At 48.7% G+C, this 14,483-nt stretch overlaps 1 pseudogene; it reads left to right on the top strand.

The window, feature by feature from the left end:
- The first annotated feature begins 2,577 nt into the window (after positions 1-2,577).
- On the top strand, positions 2,578-14,389 carry LOC113604536 (E3 ubiquitin-protein ligase TRIM36-like; annotated as a pseudogene).
- Positions 14,390-14,483: the final 94 nt, after the last annotated feature.

Raw genomic sequence — 14,483 nt, 5'->3', positions numbered from 1 at the left:
AAAAAGATTTGGGTTTTTAAAATGTCCTTTCTGGCTACAGGTGCTAAGATGCATTTTTGTCAGAAAGCCACATTTTTCTGCTTGTACTTTTGAAATAAAAACCAAGGGTTTACCAAAACCGAGATCTTTTTAGATTTCTTATTCCAGCCTCTAACTCTTAAACTGCTACGTATTTATCATCATAGATTTCAACCTTCTAAACCTCCACACCTATTTGTGTCCACAGTTTAAGAAAAACTTGAAATATGTTTTCTGTCAGTATTTGTTAAAACTCTTAATGTATCATGTTGTTTACCCTCAGATGGAGAAAGTAGGGTGTTAGGGGTGAAAATGAAGTCAAGACTGCGTATGCATTATGCTTACTTCAGTAATTGGCACGGTATTGGAGCAGTTGCATTGAAGTCCTTCTCTGTTAGATGGAGGTTGGCAATTAGAGGGTTTCCCACAGCAAGTGACCCATTTAGCATCGCTAGTCCTCTCTGTGTGAAAAATTCACACATTACATAATCCCACTGTTAAATACCTTTCTCTTAGGTAGGAAAGCTCCCTGTGAAGTGGCATCTGTCATCTTAATTTCGTGATATTTAAGAAATGTGAATTCACTTTTTTTTTAATTTATTTATTTATTTTGCGAGAGAAAGTGCAGTGTGTGGGTGCACAAGTGAGGGAGGGGCAGAGAGAAGGAGAGACAGAATCCCAAGCAGGCTCTGAGCCAACAGCCAGCGTAGAACTGGATGTGGGGCTTGAACTCGTGAACCCTGAGGTCACGACCTGAGATCAAGAGTCGTTCACTTTAATAGGCTGAGCCACCCAAGCGCCCCAGTTAATCTTCTTCTTAATTTTGGTTCCTTTGGGGAATGAAGTTTAATTGATATCAGTGTTTATCATATTAATCTTCATTTGTTCTTAGAAAAGGAATGATAAACCACACTTTGGTACCTGTTGACTGTCTGTCTCTGTGTCTTTGAGGTTCATGCTTAGAATTTCAGGAGAGATTTTTTGTGGTCTTTATTTTGTATGCCTGTCATCTTTGAAAGGTCTTCGCTCCACACCCAACATGGGGCTCAAACTCACGACACTGAGATTAAGAGTCACATGCTCTACCAACCGAGCTAGCCAGGCGTCCCACTTTGAAAGGTTTTGAATGCTCCATAGTGCCTCACACACTGCCAACCATAAAGAGTGGTAAATACCACCAGGCGTCTGCGTAAACTCCAGGATCTAACCCAGGTTGTAATTTCTGAACACTGATCTGGACTCTCACGGGCACTTCTTCTCCTTGTCGCTGAGCAACTGATTCTAAGACCCTTGCCTCCACCACTGTCTTGGTCTTGGGTAGGAATCCAGGCAACTGAGAACGATATTTTGCCTGGGGTGTTTCTGCGGTCAGGTGGACAGACCTTTGCTAACAGCAACTTTTTTTTTTCAGGGAAAAGTGCTGGTGCTGCCAGATGGCAAAGGGATCCTTAGATCAGAGATCTTAGCGTTAAGATCAGGGAGGGTTAGAGACAGTTTAGTTCCAAACTGGTCGTTTTACAGACGGGAAAGCTGAAACTCAGAAAATTGAATGGACTTACCCAAGGGATAACAGAAGCTAACAATTTCCTATCCAATATCTGTTTCTTCTTCTTCCTTACTAGCAAGTCCTTGATTTTGTTTACAGTGGCAATGCTCCCAGAGTAAAATAATCACCTTCCCAGCCTTCCTTGAAGCTAGGGGTGGACGTATGACCTAGTTCTCACAAGGGATATGTAAGTGGAAGTCATTGGATGGGGTTTGGGGGAAAGCTTTTTAAGAGGAAACATTTGGCTTGTATGCCCCTTTGTCTCAACTTTCCTCCCTCTTGCTTTTCATGCAGACGGAAGACTAGTTCAGTTCTAACACTGTGGTTTTTATTATGTGCCAGATTCCATTCTGGGGCATGAAAAACTCACTTTTAGAGCAGTGCCTCTTTCTGGTAATCTGTTGGCTATTGCTATTGTTAGGGAAGAATCTGTTCATAAATGCTATGGATGTATTAGAATTCTGCTAGTATTTTGGGGCACCTGGGTGGCTCAGTCCATTAAGCATCCAACTTTGGCTCAGGTCATGATCTCACGGTTCATGGGTTCGAGACCTGCATTAGGCTCTGTGCTGACAGCTCAGAGCCTGGAGCCTGCTTTGGATCCTGTGTCTCCCTCTGTCTCTGCCCTTCCCCGTTTGTGCTCTCTCTCTCTTTCTCAAAAATAAAAATAAACATTAAAATTTTTTTTTAAAGAATCCTGCTAGTTTTATTATAGAAGCAAAGAGAACACAGGAGGTTCTCCAGAACTTGAGGACAAGAAGCTTCCAAGCAAGAAGTATTATGATTGTGTCTGACCTCCTACTCAGCCCCAAACACCTAGTGCCTTATCTTTTGCTGCTTTGCTCCAATCAAGTATCAGCATCAGCTCATAGAGGAATGTGACACGTTGAAGAAGTAGGAAAGTTATGATTAGAACAGTTAAGGAGCAACATTATTGAAGCTTTAAGGAGAGGTGTGTAGGGACCGGGGTGGGGGTGGGTGGAGGAAGAAACAGAGGTCTCTGGGCCAGAGGAGAGAAGTCAGAACATGACCAACAACAGAAGAACCCAAGAGGAAACACCCCCTGTGTATTATGGAGCCTCGAAAGCTGCCCTGTGCCTGCAAAATGGGTCCTTTCCATACACCACCCTGCCCACTGGTGCTGAGCCCAAGCTCAGCACGATGCCAACCTGCTTAAGGAAAGTGGCTTCACTCCTGTAGTAAATCTTGTATTTGTGTCTAATCCAATTATCGCCGGCTGATTTTGTTTTTGGGGGAAAACTCAAGCCCTTATCGCTCTCCTCCTTTCCGAGGAAGATAAGAGACAGCCCACAGGGGAGTAATAGACCAGGGCAGACTTGTTAAGCCAAGTATTCTTTTCAAGGGAAGCAAAGATTGTCAGGTATGAATGAAGCAGGGAGGAGACCGGGAGGCCATTTCAGCCCCCGCTTCCTGGGGGAGCTGCTATTTTAAAAAGAAATATAAAATATGAGAAACATGCGCTGAATGCTTAACTCGGGTAGTGAAACGAATTGTTGGAAAAGTGAGTGAGTCGTAACTAAGGGTGTTCATGCAGTGCTGGCAGAAATGATGCTTTTTTTTTTTTTATGGGAAAGTCGAGTATCAGGAGGATATAGAGATACAATCGCCCTTGCACACTTAGAGTGTTTAAAATACAATCCTTGTATTTGTTCTCATCTCGGAAGCGCTGGGCTTGGTCTTTGTTACCTATTGGGTTTCAGGAAGGCTGACTTGAGATGCGGCGTTGCCATTTTCTGGGCTCTCACTAAATTTTTTTTTTTTTTTTTTCCGGCGCTGGCAGCCTGATCCTTTGTTGTTGCCTCCTCTGCATTCATCCTCTCTGCCCTCGCACCTCCAGACAGTGTGATGGGTTTTTTTTTCCCCCCCAGTCCTCGCGCCGGGAGCTCCGGAAGGCCACCTTCCCCGGCATCCGAGGAGGCACCGCTCTCACCATCCCGGGGGCGGAGGGGGGGGTGTCGTTGGGCTGGGACCGCGCCACGCCGGGAGCGGACCCGCTTTTGTGTCGCTGTTTGTCTCCGCAGCCGCTCGACCCCGGGCTGGAGGCGCGCGGGCCGCGACCCCCGAGGAGGCGGGGCCTCGGCGCGGGGCTCCGCCTGGTGTGCATTTCACTGCCGCCGCCGCCGCCCTGGTTTGTTCAGATACTCCGCCCTGCCCCTGCCGCTGCACCCAGAGCCCAGGACGCGGCCGCCCGGATCCCTCTCGGGCCTCGAGCCCGCCCAGCCCCGCTTTGGGCTTTTCCCCGAGCTTGCTGGCTTTGCCTCGTTAACCGCATCCTGGAGCGGCGCTTGGCAAAACTCAGACTAAAAAGAGAGGGGGGGGGGGGAGCACAAATTCGATGCACCCGTCCGGGTCCTCCAGAGTTTGTGAAGGGTCGTAACCATGACCGAGTCGGGGGAGATAAGTGAGTTTGGCTACATCATGGAATTGCTAGCCAGAGGCAAGGTAAGTGCTGGGGCGCGCGGTGTCGCGGCCTGGGCCCCCACCCCGGCCACTACCTGGCCTGTCACTGTGGGCGTCCCAGTCCCTTCCAGCGCCCGCGGAGGGCGGGGGCCGGAACCCCGGGTCCGCGCTCCCAGCCAGGGCGTCCCAGCAGCTGCAGAATGCAAAGTAGCCGCCTTTTCTTTATCGCGCCGCATCTCTGAAATGAGCCAAGGGGACTTGGCCAGCTGGGCGACGGCGGAGGCTCCTGGGACGGCGAGGGGCGCGAGCTCAGCTCCGGGAGATGGAAAGGAGGGCGGGGCGTTGGCCTTCGGGGGCGCTCCTCGACGCCCCCAGGACTGCCCAGTCGTGGTGACTTCGAGTAGGTGACCTCGAGCGTCCAGGCGCGCAGCGCGGAGCGGAGCGGAGGGTCGGACCAGCGGGTGAACAGTCGGGAGGCGGGATCGGGTTCAGCGCGCAGTGCGACCGTGAGGCGGGTAAAAGGCAGAACCCCAGTTCGCAGACCCTTGGCGTTGTCAGCCCTCTTTCCAGGTCCGTAGCCGCTGTCCGAGGCCGAGAACATTTCAAGCAGTCTGCTTTTGCAGGGGAGGCTGAGGGGGATGCCAAGGAGCCGGATTTCAGGCAGGCACCTGTCCGGGAGCCCGTTCGAAACCCGGGCTGGCGCCGTCGGTGTTGCCTCGCGACCACGCCCTCGGCCGGCCCCGGTGGCGCCGAGCCTAGGCAGAAAGCTTGGCGGCAGGCTGGCCTCCGCGCTGCAGCCGAGAAACTGCCCAGGGAGGCACCTGAGAGCTTTGTCGGCCGGCGGTGTCGGGAAATGCAAAGCTGAGCCAGGCGCGCTCAGCCGGGAGTCGCAGCAGGAGAGAGAGAGAGCGAGAAACGGCGCCTGCCTTTGCCCTCTGCACCTGGAGTTTCGATAGGTGCTGGCATGAGGGAGAGAAGGACTTCCTGCGCGCAGTCTTCAGAAAGGAGCATGATCCCGCAGCCCTGCTGTGAGCATCTGAAACTTCGGGCTCACACCTCACCAGCCCCAACTGCGCCAGGTTTTAGCTTTCAGGGCAGGCAGTCCCAAGGCTCCCCGCCGGCGCGGGTCCCAGCACTCCCAGATGAAAGCGTCCCCGGGGAACCGCGCGCCTCCCGGGATTCTCTCTCCCGTTCTGCAAACACGGAATACACTCATCTGAAATAGAATGCTGGTTAACATCTCCAAGATAGAAGCTGTGCTTCGGGCCGCCCCTCGCCCCCCAACCGTTGACACCCGGGGCCCAGAAGTACACGTGGAGGACCCGCTTTCCACTTTTCTTTCTACCCTGGGCTCTAGCCTGCACCTGGAAGGAGCCTCCGGCGCGTGCGTGGGAACACCCGGGCCACCACATCCAAGCTTCTGTCGCCCAAAAAGCTTCAACCTTGGCCACCCGCTGGGCCTAGGATGCGTACCACAGCCCGCTCCACCCTTTGGAGGGCCCACCCTGGGAGGAAAGGAGAGGGCCAGAAAGAAGGAAGCGCCGCTTGGAAGGAGGAGACTTGCAGCCAGGGGGTCAGAACCCGGCTTTCTTAAGCGCACCGCAGGATCCAGGCTGCCCATGATCTCTGGGGGCTGGGGGTGCGGAGGAAACAGGATGCCTTTTGCTGATTGCAAAATAAATGGACCGCTCTTGATGGGGAGGAGTGGGGTGATTGAGAGGTGAGTTCTTCAGAGGGAATCAGAATTGTATTCATTGGCTAATACTTTCCTTCAGTACAGGCCCAAACTTGCAGTTCTGAGAGAATAGCTCTGCGGCGGGCCCCAGGGATCTGCGTGTCGACACCCCAGGTGATTATGAAGCAGACGGATGAACTTCCCATAAACACCAAATGGGCAACTAAGGCAGCACCATTAGTGAACCCTTAACACTTACAATAAAACCAAAACCAAACCGCACAGAGTGAGCCACGTGTTCACACTGTTCTTTCTGAAATGAAACGGGGAGAGCAGAAGAACCTGGCTTCATCCACGGGTCTGCATCGCTCAGTAGCCACTCACTCGCTCGCTAGGCCGACCCTCTACACCAGGCTTCCCCGCCAAGCACCTGCAGCAAGCACACGAGCAGCGTTCTCCACCGACTTCCAAGGTTAGAGGCGTGGGTGTCTCTCTGAAAACCTCTGAGGTTGGGAAGCAGGCTCTTGCTGTAAGAACTTAGGACAGTTCCGCCCTGGGCCTTTTTTTTTTTTTTTTTTTTTTTTTGATGGGGTGGGGGTGGGGGATTAGGAGTAGCCTCCTACGCATTTCCCCTCAAGCTTATTCTCTGCCCACTCTTCTCATACTTCCCGCCCCCACTTATGTGTGTGATTACACAGGATTGGGACACTGAATACCTCTGCGAGCATGAGCCAATGAATAGCAGACCATTGAGATTCACTTGCTTTCTTTTCCTTTGGGAAGTTAGACCCCACTTTGGAGTTCAGACTTATAGTGTAAAGGATACTATGAAATGGCACTAATGACACCAAGTCTCCCGAGTTAAAGGAGAGCAGAGGCCCATTATCTTCCTGCCCCCTTCCCTCCCCTCCCCATCACTCTCCTCCACTGCCCTCCCCACCACGCTTCCCTTCCCTTCCCTTCCTTTCCTTCAAAGTTGAGACCAACAGCTTGACCGTCATCCTAATTGCTTTTGCTTTTCTCTGATGGCTTTACAGCTTTACGACATTAATACGTGCTTGTTCGCGTGTAACAGACTTTACACAAAGTTTTACAGAGTAAAAAAAATGGCACGTCACTCCCACCTCCAAAACCCTGCCCCCCTCCTCATGGGAGCTGCAGCGTCTTGTGTGTCTCTTTCCAATTAAATTAGCTTATTGTGTGTTCTCTGAATGTGTGTGTGGGGGGGGGGGGTGTGGGCGGTGAGGCCACATTCATCTGAGGGTAACCTAAAACCTGCATCACAAACTTGATCAACCTATTTTGATCAGCTTATTTCACTCTCTTGTGATGATGACTTTAATATTTAATGGACACAGGATTCTCTACCATTGTGGTCTTTCTGCTCAGCAAACCATGACCTGGAAGTATAGTTGATGCCTGTGATAATTCTCAGGAGGCTTAAAAATCAACGTACATGGACCGCCTTATATTTCACTCTCAGAGACATTTGTGCCACTTCTGGGAGATGCTTTTTGGGCTTTTGTTTGTTTGTTTTTGTCTCTTTTGTATCTCATCCCTTTGGACTAAAATAGACCTTTCCAAATCTGTGGTCCATGTCCAGGATTACTCAAAGCAGTATTTTCAAAACTTTTGGGCTCTAGAAGGGTTTGGCTTATTAATTTTTTTTATCATCCTCATTCACCTTTTCCCTTCACACCATCACACACTCTGGAACCATATAATGAAGATTTGATGACAGTGGAAGAATTGTCCATACAAATGGAAGAATTTATATTTAGGGTACCTCTTTATATTTAGACAATTTAACACATTTATATTTACATATAAATAGTCAGAAAGTACTATTTGGTTTTTGTTTTTTTTAAGTTTATTCATTTTTGAGATGTGAGAGAGGCAGAGCATGAGCAGGGGAGGGGCAGAGAGAGAGAGGGAGAACAGAATCCGAAGCAGGCTCCAGTCTCTGAGCTGTCAGCACAGAGCCCGATGTGGGCGTGGGGTTCGAACTCAGGAACCGCGAGATCATGACCTCAGCCAAAGTTGGATGCTTAACCAACTGAGCCATCCAGGTGCCCCTAGAAAATGCTACTTGTTTTTCCCATAGTTCAATAGTTCCTGTTCAGACCCCTCCAAGGAGTATAATAGTTTGAGCAGAATAAAAGTGGCTTTGGAAAGCTTACTATTTAACTTTGATAGAGAAACAGGCGATGATTCCATTATCTGGTGAATTATTACTTTTAATTTTGAACATCTCTGAAGCATAAAAACTACAAGAACTTTCATAAGCACAAAATTTACCGTGAAACAAGAAGATACTTGTATTCAGAAAGAATTAGGTTTAGAAAATCCTCAAATCTAGACTAATGGAAAGTCTTAAAACCTCTCCCGGGACCAAAACAAAAATACCACCAAATGATCTGTTTCAGAAGGCTCAATAGGTACTTGCTCACACAACCAAAATCTAAACTGGGTGATAATGCTAAGGTTGGGTCCACTGCAAAGTATTCTTTAAAATATTTTTTTATATCCTGGGATAGGGTGAAATGTGTGCGTTGTGGGGGGTAGGAAAGGCAAACAGAAAATTCAGACTTTAGCAATATATTTGCAAAGTAGCCAATTTCACAAATATAATTTTCCTCTGTTCTTTTTTTTACTTTGTTCAATAGATAATTTGAAAAAAAAGGATCTTAAACTACTTAGTCATATAATGCTTAAATCGTATTTTTTTGTGCAACTGTGAATTACATGTTGCATATTTATCTGTGGGCAGTGCAATAGGGATGCTGGAGGGAGACTCAAATTTGAATCTCAAGGTTCTTTGGTATCTGGTCATGTGACCTCTAGGGTATTACTTAATCTCTGGTTGAAGGTGGAGAGCCCTGTCCTGTCTGAAGGGAATCATACCTATTCACAGTGTTATTGCCAGGATTAAATGAGTATTTTACAGAAAGTTCCTAATACTGTTCTTGGCACACAGTAGGCTGTTAAGTGAAAGTTATTACCTCTAGGTGCCATGACAGCAGAGTTTGGTTTTGAGACACCTTTATCCAAACTGTGATTACTAACAAGTAGAGATGGGGAGTTGCCAGCCAGGTAAAATACAGGATATAGAATCACATTTGAATTGCCGATAAACAACAAATAATTGGTTTTAAAAATTTTTTAAACGTTTATTTTTGAGAGATAGAGTACACAAGTGGGGGAGGGCCAGAGAGAGAGGGAGACACAGAATCTGAATCAGGCTCCAGGCTCCCAGCTGTCAGCACAGAGCCCGACATGTGGCTCAAACCCACAAACTGTGAGATCATGATCTGAGCCAAAGTCAGATGCTTAACCAACTGAGCCACCCAGGTGCTCCAACAAATGATTGTTTTAATAGAAGTAGGTCCCTTGCTGTTTATGGAGCATACTTACACTAAAAAAAATTATGTGTCTGAAATTCAAACTTATCTGGGTGCCCTGTGTTTTTGCTAAACCTAGCAACCCCAAGTGTAGGAATAACGTGTAGTCCAAGGGGACCTGCTAACAACGTCTAAATATTGTTGTTCACCTCGAGTTGGCCAAGGGGGACCAGCCAGTTCACTCCTGCCATTAATGGAAAAAATGTCTGCCAGAGAGATGCTGTGTTTTTCTCATCAAATTTCAAATTACTGGCTGGTGCTGTTTAGTAGGGAAGTGTCTATTGGATTTTCTCTCAAACAGACAAAAGCTTAAAAGGGAGGGAAGATAAGGCTTACAAGACATCAAACACTCATGTACGAAATGAGAGTATGTAATCGTGTTAAACTGAGCGGAAAGACTGTAAGTGCCAAAGGAGTTCAGAGTCAGGAGCTGATCAGTGAAAACGAGACCAAGGAGGGAGAAGGCTGTAGATCTGCAGCTTGAAAGATGAGGAGGAGTCGGCTGGGCAATGGACATCTGAACTTCCGGCCTCCCTGGCTCCTCTCCCCTGAGGTTGTTCCCATAGAAACACTTTCTGACAGGTAAGCTTGGCCTGTCACAGGGTTGGGTCAATGATTGATAACTGCCATTCATTGTCCTTTGCCTGTAACCTCTTGATGCCCACTGGTGTAGATAGTGCATGTGGCAATCTCCTGGGAAGCCCTGTGATTTACGTCATTGCTGTCTTGTTCCTAGGGACTCTTCATTTTGTACCCAGGTTGTCCATTGACTAGGAGTCCCCAATAGGGCAAGGTGGAGGAGGAGGTGGCCGTATCGCCTAGTTGCGACTTCTTGTTCAGCACATGTTAATGGAATGGCACCCTGGCTGTTTGATCTCAGACCAAACAGATTAAGAGCCAGTGGTGTTGCACGGCACTGACTGAAATATGCACCATGGTCATTAGGACCTGACTGTGCCAGGAACTTAATCTCCTGTTGGGTATTAGGAGTCGGTATGGAAAGAGACCAACCAGGTCAAGTGTAGTGGATAGCCTAAAAGGTAACAGGTTTACATTTTAAATGTCAGGTAATGAACACTTACTGAGCCTCTCTCCTTTACCAAACCTGAATGGTGGTGGTGGTGGTGCTGGTGGTGTGTGTGTGTGTGTGTGTGTGTGTTTGGGGAGTGGCAACTGCTTGTAGCTGAACTAGGGGAAAATTGACAACATCCTTCCCTGACCTTTTGGGCTTGATGAAATATATAGATGCAAGACAGCTCATGCCTCTGTGATAGAAGAGCCATTAAGCAACACCGGATGAGATAATGTACGCAAGAGTGCTGAAGGTCTGTGAACTTGGTGGAAGCGGTGATAGGTATGGCGTAGGCTTCCTTGTGTTGAACTTTGACCTGTATTTTATTTTAATTTTTTGGTGTTTATTTATTTTGAGAGAGAGAGTGGGAGGAGGGGCAGAGAGAGGGAGACAGAGAATCGCAAGCAGGCTCTGCACTGTCAGTGCAGAGCCCAGTGTGGGGCTCAGTCCCACCAACTGTGAGATCACGACCTGAGCCAAAGCCAAGAGTTGGTTGCTTAACCAACTGAGTCACCAGGCGCCCCTGACCTATATTTTGAAAGAAAGTATTGGAGAGGTGCCTGCGTGGCTCAGTCATTGAGAGCCTGACTCTTGGTTTTGGCTCAGGTCATGATGTCAGGGTTCGAGAGTTCAAGCCCCGCATTGGGCTCTGTGCTGAGTGGAGCTGCTTGGGATTCTATCTCAATCCTTCTCTCTCTGCCTCTCCTCCACTTGTGTTCTCTCTCAAAAATTAATTAATTTAAAAGATAAAGTATTGGAAAAGGAGGTGCTAGGATACTCCAAACTAGGAAGGGGTAGGTCCCCACAGGACAGTATGTGCAATGCAAATCGGGAGAATAATGATTTAAAAAACAAAACAATACAGATCACTTGTGTCCTTCCCACTTAAAAGCTTTCAAAAGCTTCCCAAAGTCTGCAGAAAAGACGCACGGCATTCAGGTATACTAGACTCCTTTTGTATTATTGCAAGTTTATCACCTCTCCTGTAACCCTTGTCCCCCAACACACAAACATTTAAATCCACTCGCATGCACATATACCCCTCCTGTTATGGTCCTACACTACGCTTCTCGGGGTCTAGGACCACAGCTTTACGCTGTCCCTGTGGCAAATGGAGCAATAAGGACAGAGAGACCTGAATGGAAAGTCATCTGTAAATACCTAATTGATAGGCTGTTTCTGTAATCTAGGCACCGGTAGCAGAGACTCAGGGTGGGCAGGGGAATTGGCTGTAAGGATGAGAAAGGACAGGGATCTGAGAAGAAACCAGAGGATTTGAAGCCTGACCAGAGGTAGAGGGGAAGGAGAGAGGAGGCTTTAAAAAACAACAACAACAACAACAACAACAACAACAACAACAAAAAACCAACCAAACCCACAGAATTTTAACTTGAGGAACTGGGAGAGATCTTGGTATGTTCGATAAGTGGGAAGCTAGAATGTATGGGCCAAGGGGGGGTGGGTAGGGTGGGGTACAAATGACTAGAAAAGTGGGTAGAATGGTTTAGAATGGTGGTTTTCATATTTGGCTATCTTCCTACCAATACACCCCCTCCCCCCTTAAGCTTTTCAAAATTTATGGGTTAATGGTTTAAATGAATATGGATCAAAACCTCTATGGATTAATTATGTAAATTGCATTAAAAAGTTTCCAGAATTAGGGGCGCCTGGGTGGCTCAGTCGGTTGGGTGTCTGACTTCGGCTCAGGTCATGATCTCATAGCTCGTGGGTTTGAGCCCCAGGTCGGGCTCTGTACTGACAGCTCAGAGCCTGGAGGCTGCTTTGGATTCAGAGAGAGAGGGGGTGGGGGGGAGAGAGAATGAGCCAGGGAGGGGCAGAGAGAGTGAGGGAAACACAGAATCCGAAGCAGGCTCCAGGCTCTGAGCTGTCAGCACAGAGCCTGAAGCTGGATTTGAACCCACGAACTGTGAGATCATGATCTGAGCAGAAGTCAGACGACTTCCACTGAGCCAGCAACTGAGGCACCCAGGCACCCCTGCTTTTTACTTTTGTAATACAATTTTTAGAAATCCTTCCTCATCAGTACGTTCATTTCAGCTGCTGCGCAGTATTCTATGGTATGGTTGTACATCATGGATGATAGATAATACAGATATTTCTTTAAATAAGGTCCGAACAAGGACTTTGTACATGTTTTTGTGCACACATGCAAGTCTTTCAGTAGGAATTTTTTTTTAAGTTTATTTATTTTGAAAGAGATAGCGTGCACAAGCAGGCGAGGGGCAGAAAGAGAGGAGAGAATCCCAAGCAGAATCTGACTCTGGCTCGATGCCATCAAGCTTGAGACCATAACCTGAGCCGAAATCAAGAGTCCAAGAGATGGATGCTCAACCGACTGAGCCCCCAGTAGGACAATTCTTAAAGGTGGAATTGCTTAGTCAAAGGTATACGCATTTGACATTTTTGATAGGATGTGCAAAATTTCCCTTCCAATAAGCTGTACCAGTCTACAGCGTTACACACAAAAAGCTTGAATGTACCTACTTCCCCACATTCTTGCCAAGTGTATTAAGATTATATTTGAACTTTGGGGCACCTTGGTTGGCTCAGTCGGTTAAGCCCAACTTCAGTTCAGGTCATGATCTCCCAACCCTGGGTTCAAGCACCACGACCAGCTCTGCGCTGACAGCTCAGAGCCTGGAGTCTGCTTAGGATTCTGTGTCTCCGTCTCTCTCTCTGCCCCTCCCCTGCTCGTGCTCTCTCTGTCAATAAATAAATAAATAAATAAATAAATAAATAAATAAATAAAATAAACATTAAAAAAATTTTTTAAAAGATTATATTTGAACTTTGAGAATCAGGTGGAAAATGCTATGTCATTGAAGTCTGATTTGCATAATGGAGAGCTTTCAAATTTATTTGTGGCCAAATATTGTCTATACAAGTTTAATCTTTAGCTCATGTTAATGAAGTCTTCTCATCTCTTTTACTCAGTTAACTAGTTCGTTTTGGACCAAAGTGCTATTTAAGTGGGCTGATGTGAGGTTACAGCCGGAGGAGAATAATTTAACGCAAAGAACAGTATTAAAAACAAACACTGATTTATGCTTTTTAATGGCTGAGTCTTTAAAAAGTATATGGGGACATGGTGTGGTACATGATGTAGGTAACCAAGTTACGCGGGTATTTGTTATTTTCCTCATTTCCCTCCTGATTAGGACGCTTCACAACCTGGGGGAACGAAGCAGTCTCAACTCAAGCACGCGGGGCCACAGAGAGGGCATTAATCCAGATCAGACTAGTCCAGGCATTGCTTGGCTAGGCGTTCATCCTCTCTACACCTCCTCATCTGAAAACTGAGGGTTTTCCACTAAAGACAACTGCTCTAGCCCCTTGCTGTTCTTAAGTCTACACTGCCACCCCAGTATTTAATCGCCGGGTTGGAGAAGAGGCTACCACTGCTGACCGTGCTGTGGGAAGACGGCGGAACTTTTCACACGGAGAGACTTCTCCCAAATAGAAAATACGTGGGAAGCATTTCAAAACCTAAACGGGATTCCTCTGCTGCAGCTCCGAGGTCCCTTCACCCAGCTGTTTAGGGCGCCCGTTTTCCCTGTCTCTACGTAAGGATGGAAATAGCCGGCTGGGAAGGCAGTGGCGTGATCCAGTAACACGGCTTCCAACCACCCCAGGTTAACCCGTTTTCGGTTCGCCGTGAAACGAGACAGAAGAAACGCGCTGGAGAGCCGTGGAAGGTGAAACCCGCGCTGCTGCTCCCTGAGCAGGCGAGGCACCGCGAGGGTGCGCAGGTGCCAGAGCCTCCCCGGACCCGCGGCGCCCCGCGTCCCCAAGGGGGAGCCGCAGGGCGGCTGCCGGGGCGGGGGAGGGGCGCTCCCGCGTAGCCGGCTCTGGACCCCTACCCCGCGCCACTTGGCGACAACGTGTTGTGCGTGCCAGCGCCGCGCCCAGGGGTGCCAAAGCAGAAGGAGAATATGAGTGATTCGTGACCAGTTAGGGGATGTGAAGTTCACCCGACGAATTGGGCCGGAAGAGAAGGAGGAAGAGCCGGGCGGGGACGGGGACCCGCTAGGGGAACCCCCGGCCCGGGAAGGGGTGGGACGGGCGGGTCTCGCTCCGGTCGTCTCCCCCGGCGCTCTGTTCTGCGGCGCTCGGTGCTATGGCACCGGGAAGGCGGCCCGGACCCGCCCTCGCCCCCGCCGGCCGTCCAGAGTCGGGAAACCGGGCTTGTAGGTGATGCCTCACATCGCGCTTCACCAAAGCGCAGGGAAAGCAAAATGAAGGGCAGAGGGGCGGTGCCCAGCCAGCAGCCAGAGCTGCAGTCCGCGGATACTCTGCCGACCGCTCCACCCCGGCCCCGCCCCGGCCCCG

This window comes from Acinonyx jubatus, chromosome A1 (genome assembly GCF_027475565.1).
Source record: "Acinonyx jubatus isolate Ajub_Pintada_27869175 chromosome A1, VMU_Ajub_asm_v1.0, whole genome shotgun sequence".
Taxonomy (NCBI): domain Eukaryota; kingdom Metazoa; phylum Chordata; class Mammalia; order Carnivora; family Felidae; genus Acinonyx; species Acinonyx jubatus.
The sequence above is the reverse complement of the archived record's forward strand: the minus strand, read 5'-3'. Positions and strand labels throughout refer to the sequence as shown.